The sequence below is a fragment of the Phyllostomus hastatus genome, unplaced genomic scaffold (assembly GCF_019186645.2).
Source record: "Phyllostomus hastatus isolate PE091 unplaced genomic scaffold, TTU_PhHast_1.1 phas_scaffold_216, whole genome shotgun sequence".
Lineage (NCBI taxonomy): Eukaryota > Metazoa > Chordata > Mammalia > Chiroptera > Phyllostomidae > Phyllostomus > Phyllostomus hastatus.
This window is the reverse complement of record NW_025334018.1, coordinates 7649707-7664778: the sequence shown is the minus strand read 5'-3', so window position 1 is coordinate 7664778 and position 15072 is coordinate 7649707. Positions and strand designations below refer to the sequence as shown.

The window sequence follows — 15072 nt, the reverse complement described above, 5'->3', positions numbered from 1 at the left end:
TACCTGTTCACTCCCTTGATAGTGTCTTTGGGAAAAGATCTTCTTAAATTTAATGTAGTTATTATGTTTCACGCTTTTTCTGTTTTAAAAAATCTACACCCAGGTCGCAAAGATCTTCTTCATTTCATCTTCTGAAAAGTGTTGGTTTTACCAATCTCACTAAGACTAGTGTGCACCTGGAGCTGATTTTTATTTACGCTGGGAGGTAGGGGTCATGTTTCAGTTCTGCCAGCAGCCGTTGTTGAAAGGACTGTCTTTTCTTCATTGCTCTGCAGGGGGGCCTCTGGTACAAATGAAGTGTCCGTATTTGCATGGTTTTATTTCCGGATCCTCTGTTATATTATTTGTTCATCCTCGCACAATACTATAGCTTTATATCAGAATTTTATATCTATAGAGCAAGTCCTTTTCAGGAGCATTTAATGATCAGACACAAACGTTAGGAACAGTTTGTACAAATTTTTTATGTAGGTATTAAAAATAGAAAATCCATGTCGTTGCCATCCTTTTCTGCATAGTTGTTCCAGTGACTTCCCAGTTTAGTAGTTGGCCGTGTTGTCACCAGGCACATATGAGTATCTAGCATTGGAATGTGGCTTGTCTGAATTGCAGTGTGCTGTGAGTGTAAAAAATGCCAGATTTTGAAGACTTAGATGAAAAAAAAGCAAGCTACCTTATTAATAATTTTGTGTTGATTACATGTTGATATGATAGTTTATGTGTATTGAGCTAAATGGAATTTATTATTAAAATTAATCTCACCTGTCTCATTTTACGGTTTTAAAAATGTAGCTACTAAGCCCTGGCTGGCATAGCTCAGTGGATTGAGCGTGGGCTGCGAACCAAAGTGTCGCAGGTTCGATTCCCAGTCAGGCCACATACCTGGGTTGCAGGCCATGACCCCCAGCAACCACACATTGATGTTTCTCTCTCTCTATCTCCCTCCCTTCCCTCTCTAAAATAAATAAATAAATAAATAAATAAAATCTTTAGCCCTGGCTGGCGTAGCTCAGTGGATGGAGCGCGGGCTGGGAACCAAAGTGTCCCAGGTTCGATTCCCAGCCAGGGTACATTCCTGGGTTGCAGGCCATAACCCCCAGCAACCGCACATTGATGTTCTCTCTCTCTCTCTCTCTCTCTCTCCCTTCCCTCTCTAAAAAATAAATAAATAAAATCTAAAAAAAAAAATGTAGCTACTAAAAATTTTTAAATTACATATGTGGCTTGTATTTGTGGCTCACATTATATTATGTTTTGGACAGTGTGGCAGGCTGAACAAGGGTGTCCAAAGATATGCAGCTCCTAGTTACCTGGAACCTGTGAATGTTACCTTAGGTGGCAGAAGGAACTTTGCAGGCGTGACTGAGGGTATGGACAGTGAGATGGGGCAGTTATCCTGGATTATCTGGGCAGAGCGTAAATGTGATTGTAAAGGTCCTGATAAGAACACAGATTGAAATGTGACAAAATAAGGGGAGAAGGCATTCGACTGTGGAAGCCGAGATGGGAATGACTGATGTGGGCAACCACCAGGAGCTAGAAGAAACAAGCAGAATGTTCTTCCCTGGAGCCTCCAGAAGGAGCCAGCCCTGCTGACACCCGGATTTCAGTTCTGTAAGACAAGACTCTGGACTCAGATTTCTGGAATTTTGGCCTCCTCTGTGACTGTCAGAAAAGAAATTTCTGTTGTTTTAAGACACTAAATTTGTGGTAATTTGTTACAGCAGCCATAGGAAACTGATACAGTGTTAATCAATTTTGTAAATTTGAATATTATACACACCATATACTCAATAAAAATTTAGGCCTTTGCCCTGGCTGGTGTGGCTCAGCGGACTGAGTGCTGGCCTGTGAACCGAAGAATCACCAATTCAATTCCCAGTCAGGTCACACGCCTGGGTTGTGGGCCAGGTGCCCAGTAGGGGGCGTGCGAGAAGCAACCACACACCCATGTTTCCCTCTCTTCCTCCTCGCCCCTGTCTCTAAAAATAAATAAATAAAATATTTTTTTAAAAATGTAGGCCTTTAGAGCACATTATCAAAGCTAATGGGAAAAACTAGACTACCAGTCCCAAAGATGCCAAGGATAGCTTATCATTCTGCGAGCAAGATCCAAGACCAGAGTAAAGCTGTGTTTGACAATTCTACTGACCACCTGCATGTACATCCAGAAGAGAACATTCAGAACTTGTATACCTCCATACTAAGAAAACAAACAACCCAATCAAAAATGAGCAAAAAAGTAGATATTTCACCTAAAAGATATAAAAATAGTTCTTAAGCAAGTGAAAAGATGCTTAATATCATTAGTGGTTAGGGACATGGAAATCAAAACCACAACAAGATACCATTAAAATGGCTATAATTAAGCCCTGACTGGTACGGCTCAGTTGGTTGGTCATTGTCCCACAAGGCAAAGGGTCACTGGTTTGGTTCCTGGTCAGGGCTCATGCCTGGTATGTGGGTTTGGTCCCTGGTCTGTCCCTGGTCAGGGTGCATCAGTGTTTCTCTCCCTCTCTTTCCTCCCCACCCTTTCCCTCTCTAAAAACAAGTAAATGTAATCTTGAAAAAGAAACTTAAAATGGCTATATTAAAAAAAACAGACAACAAATGTTGGCAAGGTTGTGGAAAAACTGGAAGCCTTGTATATTGCTGGTAGGAATAAAAAAAAATGGTACAATCTCTTTGGAAAACTGGCAGTTTCTCAAAAGATTAAACATACATTTACCATGACCTAGCAATTTCACTCTTTGGTACCTACCCAAGGTAAATGAAAACATATACCATGTTAAGAATTTGCACACAAATGTTTTAGCAATATTATAATAACCAAGATGGAAACAAAATTGGAAACATCCTGAAGTCTACCAACTGGAGAATGGATAGAAAAAAGGTGGTATGTCTATACAATGGAATACAATTAAAAGGAAAAAACAGCCCTGGCTGGCAGAGCTCAGTGGATTGAGCATGGGCTGTGAACCAAAATGTCGCAGGTTCGATTCCCAGTCAGGGCACATGCCTGGGTTGCAGGCCATGACCCCCAGCAACCGCACATTGATGTTTCTCTCTCTGTCTCTATCTCCCTCCCTTCCCTCTCTAAAAATAAATAAATAAAATCTTTTAAAAAAGGAAAAAACACAGGGAAATACATCCAACGGCATGGATGAACATCAGAAACACTATGCCCCGTGAAAGAAGGCAGGCCCAAGAGACCTCGTATCGTATGAGTCTGTGTATCGGAAATACCCAGAAAAGGCAAGGCCATAGAGACAGAGAGGAGGTTAGTGGTTGCCTGGGGTGGGAGAGGGGACTTGATGTGCGTGATAGATCTTATTAGAATGAGGAAAACATTTTAAAACTGATTTATGGAGATGGTTATACAACTTGGTAAATTTACTGGAAATACTGAATTGTACACTTAAATTGTATGATGTGCAGCATAAGCTTCAATAAAGTTATTTTAAAAACATGGACATAGAAGGTAGACCATTCAAAATGTCTAAGACATGTTAAATGCATGATTATATTTCTAAATTGCCATTGGTTTATGCTTTGTATTTCACCAGAATTTGTTTATCTGTTATAAAAACTACCCCATTCACTGCCCGTGGAATGTTAAGTTTACACACAAGACAATAAAGTCTCCCTTGATTCAATTTCCGGTTGTTCAGAAACATTAGCAGCCTCATAAAAATGGAAATTTACCTAAATTTGTAAAACAGAACAAAGTGAGGTAGAATTTCCACCTTCTTGAAAGTTTGTTTTTAGGTTTTTAGCTACTAAAAAAACTTAAAATTTTGTTTCTAGGGCTACGCATTTACGAAGTAGTCTATAGGCTGTTTCAAAGGGAGGTGCCAGGACCACTGATAACCCTGGTGTAACACGGGCTCCCGGCTCCTGTGCACCCACGCTGGGCCCTCCCTGTTTCCCGTGTGGTCCACCCCAGTGGTCTTCCTCCTCCCCTCCTTGTCCCTTCTCTTCAAGATAGTCTTCACGTTCCAGCCTCAATTTGTTTTCTAAATTTAACCCTCTCTCTTTTTGTTTTCTTTTTACCTTGTTCAGACTTTTTTTGGTAATCTGAAGGTTTATCTTTCCTGTCTTTCTTTAAATATATTTTATTGATTATGCTATTACATTGTTCCATTTCCCCCCTTCACTCCCCTCCACCCTGCACACCCCCTCCCACCCACATTCCCCCGCTTTAGTTCATGTCCATGTGTCATACTTATAAGTTCTTTAGCTTCTACATTTCCCATACTATTCTTGCCCTCCCCCATCTATTTTCTACCTACAATCTATGGTACTTATTCTCTGTACCTTTTCCCCCTCTCTCCTCCCTTCACTCCCCTGTTGCTAACCCTCCATGTGATCTCCATTTCTGTAGTTCTGTTCCTGTTCTAGTTGTTTGCTTAGTTTGTTTTTATTTTTGTTTTTGTTTTGGGTTCAGTTGTTAATAACTGTGGGTTTGTTGTAATTTTACTGTTCATATTTTTTTATCTTTTTCTTAGATAAGAAAAACAAACATTTCAGATAATAAGGCTTCTTGATGATGAATTCCTTTAACTTGACCTTATCTAAGAAGCACTTTATCTGCCCTCCCATTCTAAATGATAGCTTTGCTGGATAGAGCAATCTTGGATATAGGCCCTTGCCTTTCATGACTTGGAATACTTCTTTCCAGCCCCTTCTTGCCTGCAAGGTCTCTTTTGAGAAATCAGCTGACAGTCTGATGGGAACTCCTTTGTAGGTAACTGCCTCCTTTTCTCTTGCTGCTTCTAGGATTCTCTCCTTCATTTTATTCTTGGTAATGTAATTATGATGTGCCTTGGTATGTTCCTCCTTGGGTCCAACTTCTTTTGAGACTCTCTGAGCTTCCTGGACTTCCTAGAAGTCTATTTCCTTTACCAGACTGGGTGAGTTCTCCTTTATTATTTGTTCAAATAACTTTTCCACTTGTTGCTCTTCCTCTTCTCCTTCTGGTACCCCTATAACTTGGATGTTGGAACATTTAAAGATGTCCTGAAGGTTCCTAAGCCTCTCCTCATTTTTTTAAATTCTTGTTTCTTCATTCTTTTCTGATTGGATATTTCTTTCTTCCTTCTGGTACACACCATTGATTTGAGTCCCAGTTTCCTTCCCATCACTATTAGTTCCCTGTATATTTTCCTTTATTTCACTTAGCATAGCCTTCATTTTTCATCTAATTTGCAACCAAATTCAACCAATCCTGTGAGCATCCTGATTACCAGTGTTTTGAACTGTGCATCTGATAGGTTGGCTGTCTTCATCACTTAGTTGTATTTTTTCTGGAGCTTTGATCTGTTCTTTCGTTTGAGCCAATTTTTTTTTTTTTTGTCTTGACTAGCCTGTTATGTATGAGGGGCAGAGCCTTAGGTGTTCACCAGCGCGGGCCACTCAGTCCCTGGGTTGTGACGCTGTATGTGGGGTGGGGTCCAAGAGGGAAAAATGGCGCTTGCTCCACTCTCTGTCAGATTTCAGCTCCTTCTGCCACTTCCCCCAAGCAAACCGGGCCCTTCTGGTGCTGATTCCCAGGTGGGTGGTTTGTGTACATTCTAGGACCCTGTGGGCCTCTCTGACGAACTCTCCTGTGAGGCTGGGAGTTTCTCCTGCTGCTGCCTCAGCCCCCACAGGTGTTTTCAATCGGTGTTTTGAGGCTTTATTTCCCTGCGCTGGGGCCCTGGATTGTGTGGTCTGTCTTGCTCCACAGCTTCTCCTGGTTTATCTGTGAGTGAATGTGGGATCGCCCGGTCTGCCAGCCGCCTTGTGCGCCGCGCCCCTCCACAATCCACCACCTCGCTGGGTCCGCCCACTGCCGCTTTGCCACAGCCCCTCTCCACCCAGCCACCCGACTCCGCCCCTCCTACCGCCTGGATGGATGTGTCTACTTTAACTTCTTGGTTGTCAGACTTCCACACAGTTCAATTTTCTGTCAGTTCTGGTTGTTTTTTTGTTTCTAAACTGTTGTCCTTATTTTGGTTGTGCGAGGAGGCACAGTGTATCTACCTACGCCTCCATCTTGGCCGGAAGTCGCCTATCTTTTCCTGTCTTTTTTTTGCTTAGCTTCAGTTGTTACAGGGCAGCCTTGCCCGCTGCCCAGGACCTTGAACTCTCTGTCAGTGGAATTGGTTTTGAAAAACTGCAGTATGAGAGCAAAGGCCCAGGTGGCTTAGGAGGGAAAGAAGGCGCCTCTTAGCCGTGGAGTCTTCGAGATTTTCTGTGCACACAATCACACCCATTGTGAATATCAACAGTTTTGTTTCTTCATTCTAATCCTTTTGCCTTTTATTTCTCTTTCTTTTTTTACTACCCTGGAAAACCTTCAAGTAACGTTGACGGAAAGTAGAGAGAGAAGGCACCCTGGCCTCATTCTGTCCCTGGCTGTGGTAGCCAGCCTCCGAGGCAGCCTCCAGGTCCCGCCTGCCGGTGTGCACGGCCCTGTGTGGCCAGTCCCCTCTCATACTGTTTGTGTGACCAGCTGAGCGTGACAGAAATGATGCTGTGTCACTTCTAAAGCTGAGTCATAAAAGACAGTGGCATCTGCCTCTCTCTCTTAGAAACTAGTTCTGGGGAAGCCAAGCTACCACCTTGTGAGCAGAGGTCCATGCAGTAAGAAACTGAGGACTCCAGCCAGTAACAAGTAAAGAGCTGAGGGAGGCCTCCTGCCAGCAGCCCCGTGAGTGACTGCCCCGCCGTCTGGCCCCAGTCAGGCCTTCGGACACTGCAGTCCCAGCTGACGTGTGCACTCATCCTCACGGGAGACGAAGCCAGAGCCATGCAGTTAAGCCACTTCCAAACTCCTGATGCACAGAACCTCCGAGATGTTTATTGTTTTGACCCACGAACAAGTTGAGGTAACTTGCTACACAACAGTTAATCAAATCGCTTCACTAATCTCAAGGGGAAAGCTTTAGATGTTTCACCAGTAGTCAGAACATTTGCTCTTGAGGCTTTGTAGCAATCCTTCATTGTATTAAGGAAGTCCTCTTTTATTCCTACTTTGCTGAGAGTTTATATCATGAATGTATGCAGAATCTTATTAAATAATTTTCCTACAGCTATTGAGATGGCGTATGATTTCTTTCTTATTTGGTTTGTTAATGTAGTAAATCCATTAATTGATTTTTTAAGGAAGTTAAACTTGGCTTGCATTACTGAAATAATAATAAACAGCTTGGACACGATGTATCATTCCTTTGTATATAGTGCTAGATTCGACTTCCTGATATTTATTTAGAATTTTTGTGTCATTGTTCATGAATGAGATTTACCTGTAACCTTTCTTCCTCATACTTTGTTTTGTGGTTGTTCTGAGATGGTAAGTCAGGAGAGGTCACAAGAGGAGAGGCTCAGGGAAACAAAAAAGTTTATTATACTCAGGCCCTAGAGACAGAAAGCCAGCCACAACCCGGTGTCACGCAGGGCCAAATCTGAAAGGCTGCAGGGTGGTCAGAAGACAGGGGGACCAGTGAGGTTAGGCCACAGCCTTTATTGGGGTTTCTGTGGGAAAGGCAAGGCAGGGCAGGGTGAATGGTTCGGGACTGGATAGTTTCAGTAATTCTGGCTCTCTTCGGGCTGTAGGGGCAATCCCTAGTTGCCTGACCCCTGCCCTGGGATGATTAAGGTAGAGGAGTGTTGCCTTTTGGGATTCGGGGGCCAGACAGAGGAGGCGTGGCTCTGGATGGCACCCCAGGCTGGGGATCTTTTGCTGTCCCTGGGAATGATCTGTCCCCGGGCAGAAAGGTGTTTTTCTTACATGTCAAAACATCATAATATATGGAAAAATTTTTAATATTTACAATACATTATACTAGCTTGAAAATGATTTGGCAAGTGTAATTACTTTTATTCTCTAAAAAGGTTTGTATAAAATTGACCGCAGTTGTTCTGTTTGCTAGAAGTTGCTGGTGAAGTCTTGTGGGCCTGGAACGTGCACAGGGGCAAATGTTTACCCAGTATTTAAATTCTGGTAAGTTATTGGCATATTTGGAACTTCTTTTTCTGCTTTGGCAAAATTTCATAAACGGTCTTTTTTTCCCCTGGGAAATTTATCCAAGTCATCAAACTTTTCAAATGCTTTAGCATCAAGTTCATAATATCCTCTCGGTTCCCTTTTAAGTTCTGCAGGGACAATAGTAATGCCCTGGTTTTCGTTCCTGATCTAATATTTGTATCTTCTCTTTCTCTTTGTTTCCCTTTTTCATCTCACCAAAGGTTTATCACTTTTCATTAGTCTTTTCAAAATACCAACTTCTGTTCTTTTTATTCTATTGTGTGTATGTTTTCCATCATCGACTTTATTATTTCCTTTTTTCTAATTTCATCAAGTTTAATTTTCTATTCTTTTTCTACCTTTGAGTGCATATATAGTTTATTAATTTTCAGCTCTTTAATTTTTAAGAAAAAGATATCTTATTTATTTAATTTTAGAGAGAGGGGAAGGGAGGGAGAAAGGAAGCGAGAGAATTATCAATGTGTGGTTGCCTCTCACACTCTCCCAAACTGGGGAACCTGGCCCACAACCCAGTCATGTGCCCTGACTGGGAGTTGAACTGGCAACCCTTTGGTTCGAAGACCGGCACTCAATCCACTGAGGCACAAGAGCCAGGGCTCTTCTTTTTGAACATAACTTTGTAAGGCCATAAATTTCCCTCAAAAGAATAGTTTGTATCCCACAATTTTTAATATGTAGTATTTTTAAATGATTAAGTTCAGACTTTTAAATTTTATAATTTCTTCTTTGATCGATGGATTATTTAGAAATATGCTGTTTTATTTCCAAACATATGAGGTTTTCTCGCTGTTGTTTTGGGGTTTATTTATTCTTTTAAATTTTAAATTATGGTTTACTGTCAATGTTGTTTTGTACCAGTTCCAGGTATACAACATAGTGGTTGGACAGTCATATTCTTTACAAAGTGTTTTCCCTGATATTTCTAGTACCCAGCTGGCACCACTGTTATCAAATATTATTGACTTATTTCCTATGCTGCACTCCTGTTGTTTTTTTATCTCTAGCATAATTGCATTTTGTGGCTAAGAAATAAACTCAGAAATCAATAAACATATTTTAAAACTTTTTAAAATACTGATTTTAAAAACTAATAACAACAATTTCCACACACCAAAAAAATCCCCAAAGAGTCCACAAGACATTCTCCTTTCCTTCTGGAGGTTTTACAATGCACTGTAAACCATTACCCAGTCTTTGGACTTGTTGAAACTAGCTCGATGATTTAGCATATGGGCAGTTTCAGTAAATACTATATGTGTGTATGAGAGGGATGTGTATTTTACAAGTTTTCAGGTATAATGTTCTATGTATCTGTTTGGTAAAGTTAGTCAATAGTGCTGTGCAAATCTCCTATATCTTTACTGATATTTTTGTCTAGTGAGAGAGTATATGAAAATCTCTACTATAATCGGATATTTATTTAATTTTTAATTAAATGCATTGTGATTATGTTATTAGGTCCAATATATTTAGAATTATTATATCATCCTGGTGAACTGAACCTTTTGTAATTATGAAGCATTATAGTAAAAAGCATATAGTAGGATTTAAAATAGTTGAATTTTAAAAATTTATGTATAGTGACTGAAGGAAACCAAACTCTGGGTGGTGAGCATACAATACAATATACAGATGTTGTATTACAGAACCGTAAACTTACACATGTTCCCCTAATAAATCTAATTAAATTTTTAAAAATCTAGGCAGACAACCAATGTCTTTTAACTGGTGCATTGGTCCATTTATATTTAATATAATTAGTGATATTTTGGGATTTAAATGTACTCGTTTCAGTTTGTCCCACCTGTTCTGTGTTCTGGGTTTTGCTTGTTAGTTTGTTTGCTTTGGTAACAGCTTCACTGAGACCTAATTCACTTACCGTGTAACCACCCATTTAAAGTATACAATTCAAAGGTTTTTAGCATATTCACTAAAGTTGTGTAACCATTGTCACAATCGATTTCAGAACACGCTCATCACCCCAGAAGACACCCTGTAGCCTTTAGCGGTCATCCTCATTCCCCAGCTACCCCCTCCCCCACCCAGGCCCTGGGCAACTCCTAATCTCCTTTCTGCCCCTGTAGATATTTGCCTATTCTCTAAATTTCACGTGAAGGGACTTATTCAATAGATGAGCCATTTTTTAACCTGGTGTAATATGTTCAAGGTTCACCCATGTAGTCGCATGCATCAGTACCTTGTTCCTTTTCAATGGCTGAATGATATTCCATTGTATGGATATCACACACTGTACTTATCCATTCATCCTCTGATGGATATTGGGTTGTTTCCATTTTTTACTATTATTAATAATTAATATGAATATTCATGTACAAATTTTTGTGTGGACAATTGTTTTCATTTCTCTTGTATATACCTAGGAGAATAGTTGGGCTACATGGAAATTTTATGTTTAATCTTTTGAGAAACAGCCAGATTGTTTTTCCAAAGTGGCTGCAGTATTTTACCTTCCCAGCAGGAGTATATGAGGGTTCCAAATTTTCCACATCCTCATCAACACTGTCATTATCTGTCTTTTTTATTTTAGCTTCCTGGTGGGTGTGAAGTGGCATTTCACTGTGGTTTTGATTTGCATTTCCATACTGGTGAATGATGTGGAGCATCTTTTCATGTGTTTATTGTCTGTTTGTATGTCTTCTTCTAATCAAATCCTTTTGTCCATTACTTGATAGAATATTTGTGTTTTTATTACCCCAAGAGTTGTAAGAGTTCTTTACATAATCTAGATAAAAGTTCCTTATCAGCCCCGGCTGGTGTGGCTTAGTGGGTTCACTGCTGGCACCAAAGGGCTGCCGGTTGGATTCCCAGTCAGGGCACATGCCTGGGTTGCTGGCCACGCCCCCAGTGGGGAGTGCACGAGAAACAACCACACATTGATGTTTCTCTCCCTGTCTTTCTCCCTCCCATCCCCTGTGTCTAAAAATTTATTTATTTATTTATTTATTTATTTATTTATTTATTTATTTATTTATAGAGAGAGGGGAAAGGAAGGAGAGAGAGGGAGAGAAACATCAATTGTGTGGTTGCCTCCTGCAAGTTCCCAACTGGGGACCTGGCCAGCAACCCAGGCATGGGCCCTGACTGGGAATCTAACTGGTGACTCTTTGGTTCACAGGCCCATGCTCAATCCACTGAGCTACACCAGCCAGGCCTAAAAAATAAATTTAAAAAAATTAAATATGCTTATCACATAGATATATGATTTACAAATACTTTCTCCCATTCTGTGGATTGTCTTTTCACTTTCATGATGGTATCTTTTGAAGTAAAAAATTTTTCATTTTCATGTAGCCCAATTAATCTATTTTTTTCTTCAGTTGCTTTTTGTTTTGTTTTGTTTTCTTTAGGATTTTTTTTTAATTATTTTATTGTTGTTCAATTACAGTTGTCTGTATTTTCTCCCCACCCCTCCACCCCCACCAAACTCACCTCCCTCTCTTGCTTCTACCCTCCCCCTTGGTAGTTGCTTATATTTTTAATGTCATATCTTACTCAAGGTCATGAAGATTTACTCCTATATTTGTTTGTTTATAAGAATTTCATAGTTTTAACTCTTACACTTAAGCCTTTCATCCATTTTGAGCTAATTTTTGTGTATGACATGAGATAGGGGTCCAATTTCATTCCTTTGTATATGGATCTACAGATCTGTAGATCTGTAGATTCTGTTGTCCCAGAACCATTTGTTGAAAAAAACTATAGATACCCCATTGAATTTGTGGTATCTATGTGGAAAATCAATTGACCATAAACATGAGGATTTATTCTGGCTTCTGAATTCTATTCCATTGTTCCATACATCTACCCGTATGCCAGTGCCACACTGTCTGGATTACTGTAGCTTTGTAGTAAGTTTTGAAATCATGGACGTGTGAATCCTCTAAACATTGTGGTATTTTAAAAGTTATTTTTCTGTTTTATTCTGATTACTTTTATACATACATATATATTTTTTACCTTCACCTGAGGACATGCTTATTGATCTTAGAGAGGGGGAAGAGAGGCAGAGAGAGAGGGAGAGAAATACTGATGTAAGAGAGAAGCATCCGTCGATTACCCACTCCCTAGGCATTTGCCCTGACAGGGAATCAAACCCGTGACCTTTTGGTTTACAGGACAACACTCCAACCAACTGAGCCACACCAGCCAGGACTGCTTTTATTGTTTTTCCTTTGTCTTTGGTTTTCTGCAGTTTCACTATAAGGTGTAAGGCCATGTTTTGGGGGAGTTTTTTGGGTTTTTTTTTAAAGATTTATTTATTTATTTTTAGAGAGGGAAGGGAGGGAGAAAGAGAGAGAGAGAGAGAGAGAGAGAGAGAGAGAGAGAGACATGAATGTGTGGTTGCTGGGGTACGTGGCCTGCAACCCAGGCATGTGCCCTGACTGGGAATCGAACCTGCGATGCTTTGGTTCGCAGCCCGAGCTCAATGCACTGAGCTATGCCAGCCAGGGCAGGGGGAGTTTTTATTGTTGTTTTCTTTTGTTTAATCCTGCTTAGGATTTGTCAGATTCTTAAATATATAATTTGGTGTATTTAATCAATTCTGGAAATAAATTTTTCAGCCATTTTTCCTGAACTATTGCCTATGTTCATTCTTTCCCTTCCTTATGGGACCCTATTCAGTTCTTTCCATCTTGGCATCCATGTCTCTTGCCCAGTCCTCTGCATTTTTTGTCTTTTTGCTCCATTATGCATTATTCTGGGTATTTGCTTATGACCTATATTCCAGGCCATGAATTTTGCCTTCTGCTATTTCTAATCTGTGGCTACAACTATTGGTTTCTTAATTTTGGTTATTTTTGTTTTAAATTCTAGAATTTATATATTGTTTTACCTGTTAAATTTGCTCTATTGTTTTTTAAAGTTTCCAGCTCCTAGCCAAATTTTCCATTCTTGACTTTTATTTCTTGAGCATAACAAACATAATTGTTTTGTAATCTGTGCTGATAATTCATATCTGGAGACTCTCTGAGACTACTTCTAGTTTCTATTGTATCTACTGTTCTTATTGATGCTGTTTTACATCCTTTGGCTATCTTTGTGTGCTAGAAATTGTTTTTGAAAAATTATTTATAGAAATGACTGACACTTGGGATACTATTGTCTTCCTCTAAAGAGAACTTATTTTTCTGTTGGCTCCTGAGGTCACTAGCAATTGGGAACCACCTTAAACCAAGTTCAGGGCTTGGTATTTTCTTTTTTTTTTTTTTAAGATTTTATTTATTTATTTTATTTTTAGGGAGGGAAAGGGGAGAGAGAGAGAGCGAGAGAGAGAAACATCAATGTGCGGTTGCTGGGGGTCATGGCCTGCAACCCAGGAATGTACCCTGGCTGGGAATCGAACCTGGGACACTTTGGTTCCCAGCCTGCGCTCAATCCACTGAGCTACGCCAGCCAGGGCAGGGCTTGGTATTTTCGGGGTCACTTTTGCGCCCGGCGTGCATCCCTTTAGCATCACACCCAAAGCAGAGAAATGTTCACTAAGTTTCTCGTTCTTGGCAGGGCTCTGACTCTGCAATTTCACCCTAGCCCCTCAGGCTACCAGGATTGCAGCTCACACTTTTCCAGAACAAAACCCCTGAGACATAAGCAGCCTTCAGGGAAGGCTTCACCCCTCCACCCTCCCAGCCTCTTCCGTATCTCAGCGTCCCAATTCAGGGACGCTCAAACCTTGTTACTTCTCTGATGTTTTTAAGATGACTTGTTTTAGTTTTTAAAGAAGTTTTTATTGGTATGAGGATTTGTTTGAATTATCTAGGCTTCCATATCCAGAATTGGTGGTCCCTTTCACCCTCAACGGAGGGGTCTTCTGAGAAGGTAGGGTCCTCACTGTGCTATGGGATAAATCATAACTGGTCCCCGTCAATTACGGCAACCCCTTCCTCCTTGCTCATCTGAGAAGGGCATATCACTCACTCTGGGGCAAAAAGGCAGTTACTCGGTTCCGACCTAGTTTGTGGCACATGGCTCAATGCACCAAGAAGGTTGAAGGTATCAGTAAATATGAAACCTATTATGGCACCTCCCTCAGTAAGATGGTGAAGAAAATTGAAATCAGCCAGCATGGCAAGTACACTTGCTTCTTCTGTGGTGCAGCTGAGATGAAGAGGCAAGCCGTGGGGGTCTGGAACTGTGGTTCCTGCTTGAAAACAGTCACTGGCAGTGCCTGAATCTACAACACCGTTTCTTCCATCACATTAAAGTCTGTCCTCAGAAGAACTGAAGGAATTGAAAGACCACTAGGAGCTCCACAATTTGAAACATGCTAACCTATAATAAATGGATTATATTATGTTAAAAAAAAAAAAGGCCCTGGCTGTGTGGCTTAGTGGATTGGGCACCGGCCTGTGTACCGAAAGGTTGCTGGTTCAATTCCCAGTCAGGGCATATGCCTGGGTTGCAGACTAGGTCCCCAGTTGAGGGCGCAAGAGAGACAGTTGGATTCCCTCACACACTGATGTTTCCCTCCCTCTCTTCCTTTCTCCTTTCCCCCTCTTTAAAAATAAATAAAATATTTTTAAAGACATTTTTCCCTTTTTGTGGGAACCTGTCAAGGAATTTTTGTGCCCTTTTGAAAGGGAGCTTTTTGGGAAACAGTACCTTGTCTCTTCTTTTTGTTTTGAGATGATGTTATGTAATAAATCACCCTTGAATCTGTGATAACCCCGCTGAGGTTTAAAAATGACTGACGGAAAAGAAAATTGAAGAGATGCCAAATCATGGCTCTTGATGTTGCTGAGCCACTTAAAAACCCTGGAGCCCTTTGCTTTCAGGCTTCTTAAGAAAACAATAAACATTTTCATGGTTTCAATGTTTGGTTTTCTGTTGTTTGCAGCCCAAAGCATTCCTAACTGACATATCATCCTTCAAGACTCAGCTTTGTTTTTTTTAAGATTGTATTTATTTTTAGATTGAGCAGAAGGGAGGGAGAAAGACAGGGAGAGAAACATCAGTGAGTTGCCTCTCCTATGCACCCTGACTGGGGACCAAACCTGTAATAACCTAGGCATGTCCCCTAA

General features: G+C 40.6%; 1 pseudogene; it reads left to right on the top strand.

Moving 5' to 3' along the window:
* Positions 1-14016: 14016 nt before the first annotated feature.
* Positions 14017-14296, top strand: LOC123804612 (annotated as a pseudogene).
* Positions 14297-15072: the final 776 nt, after the last annotated feature.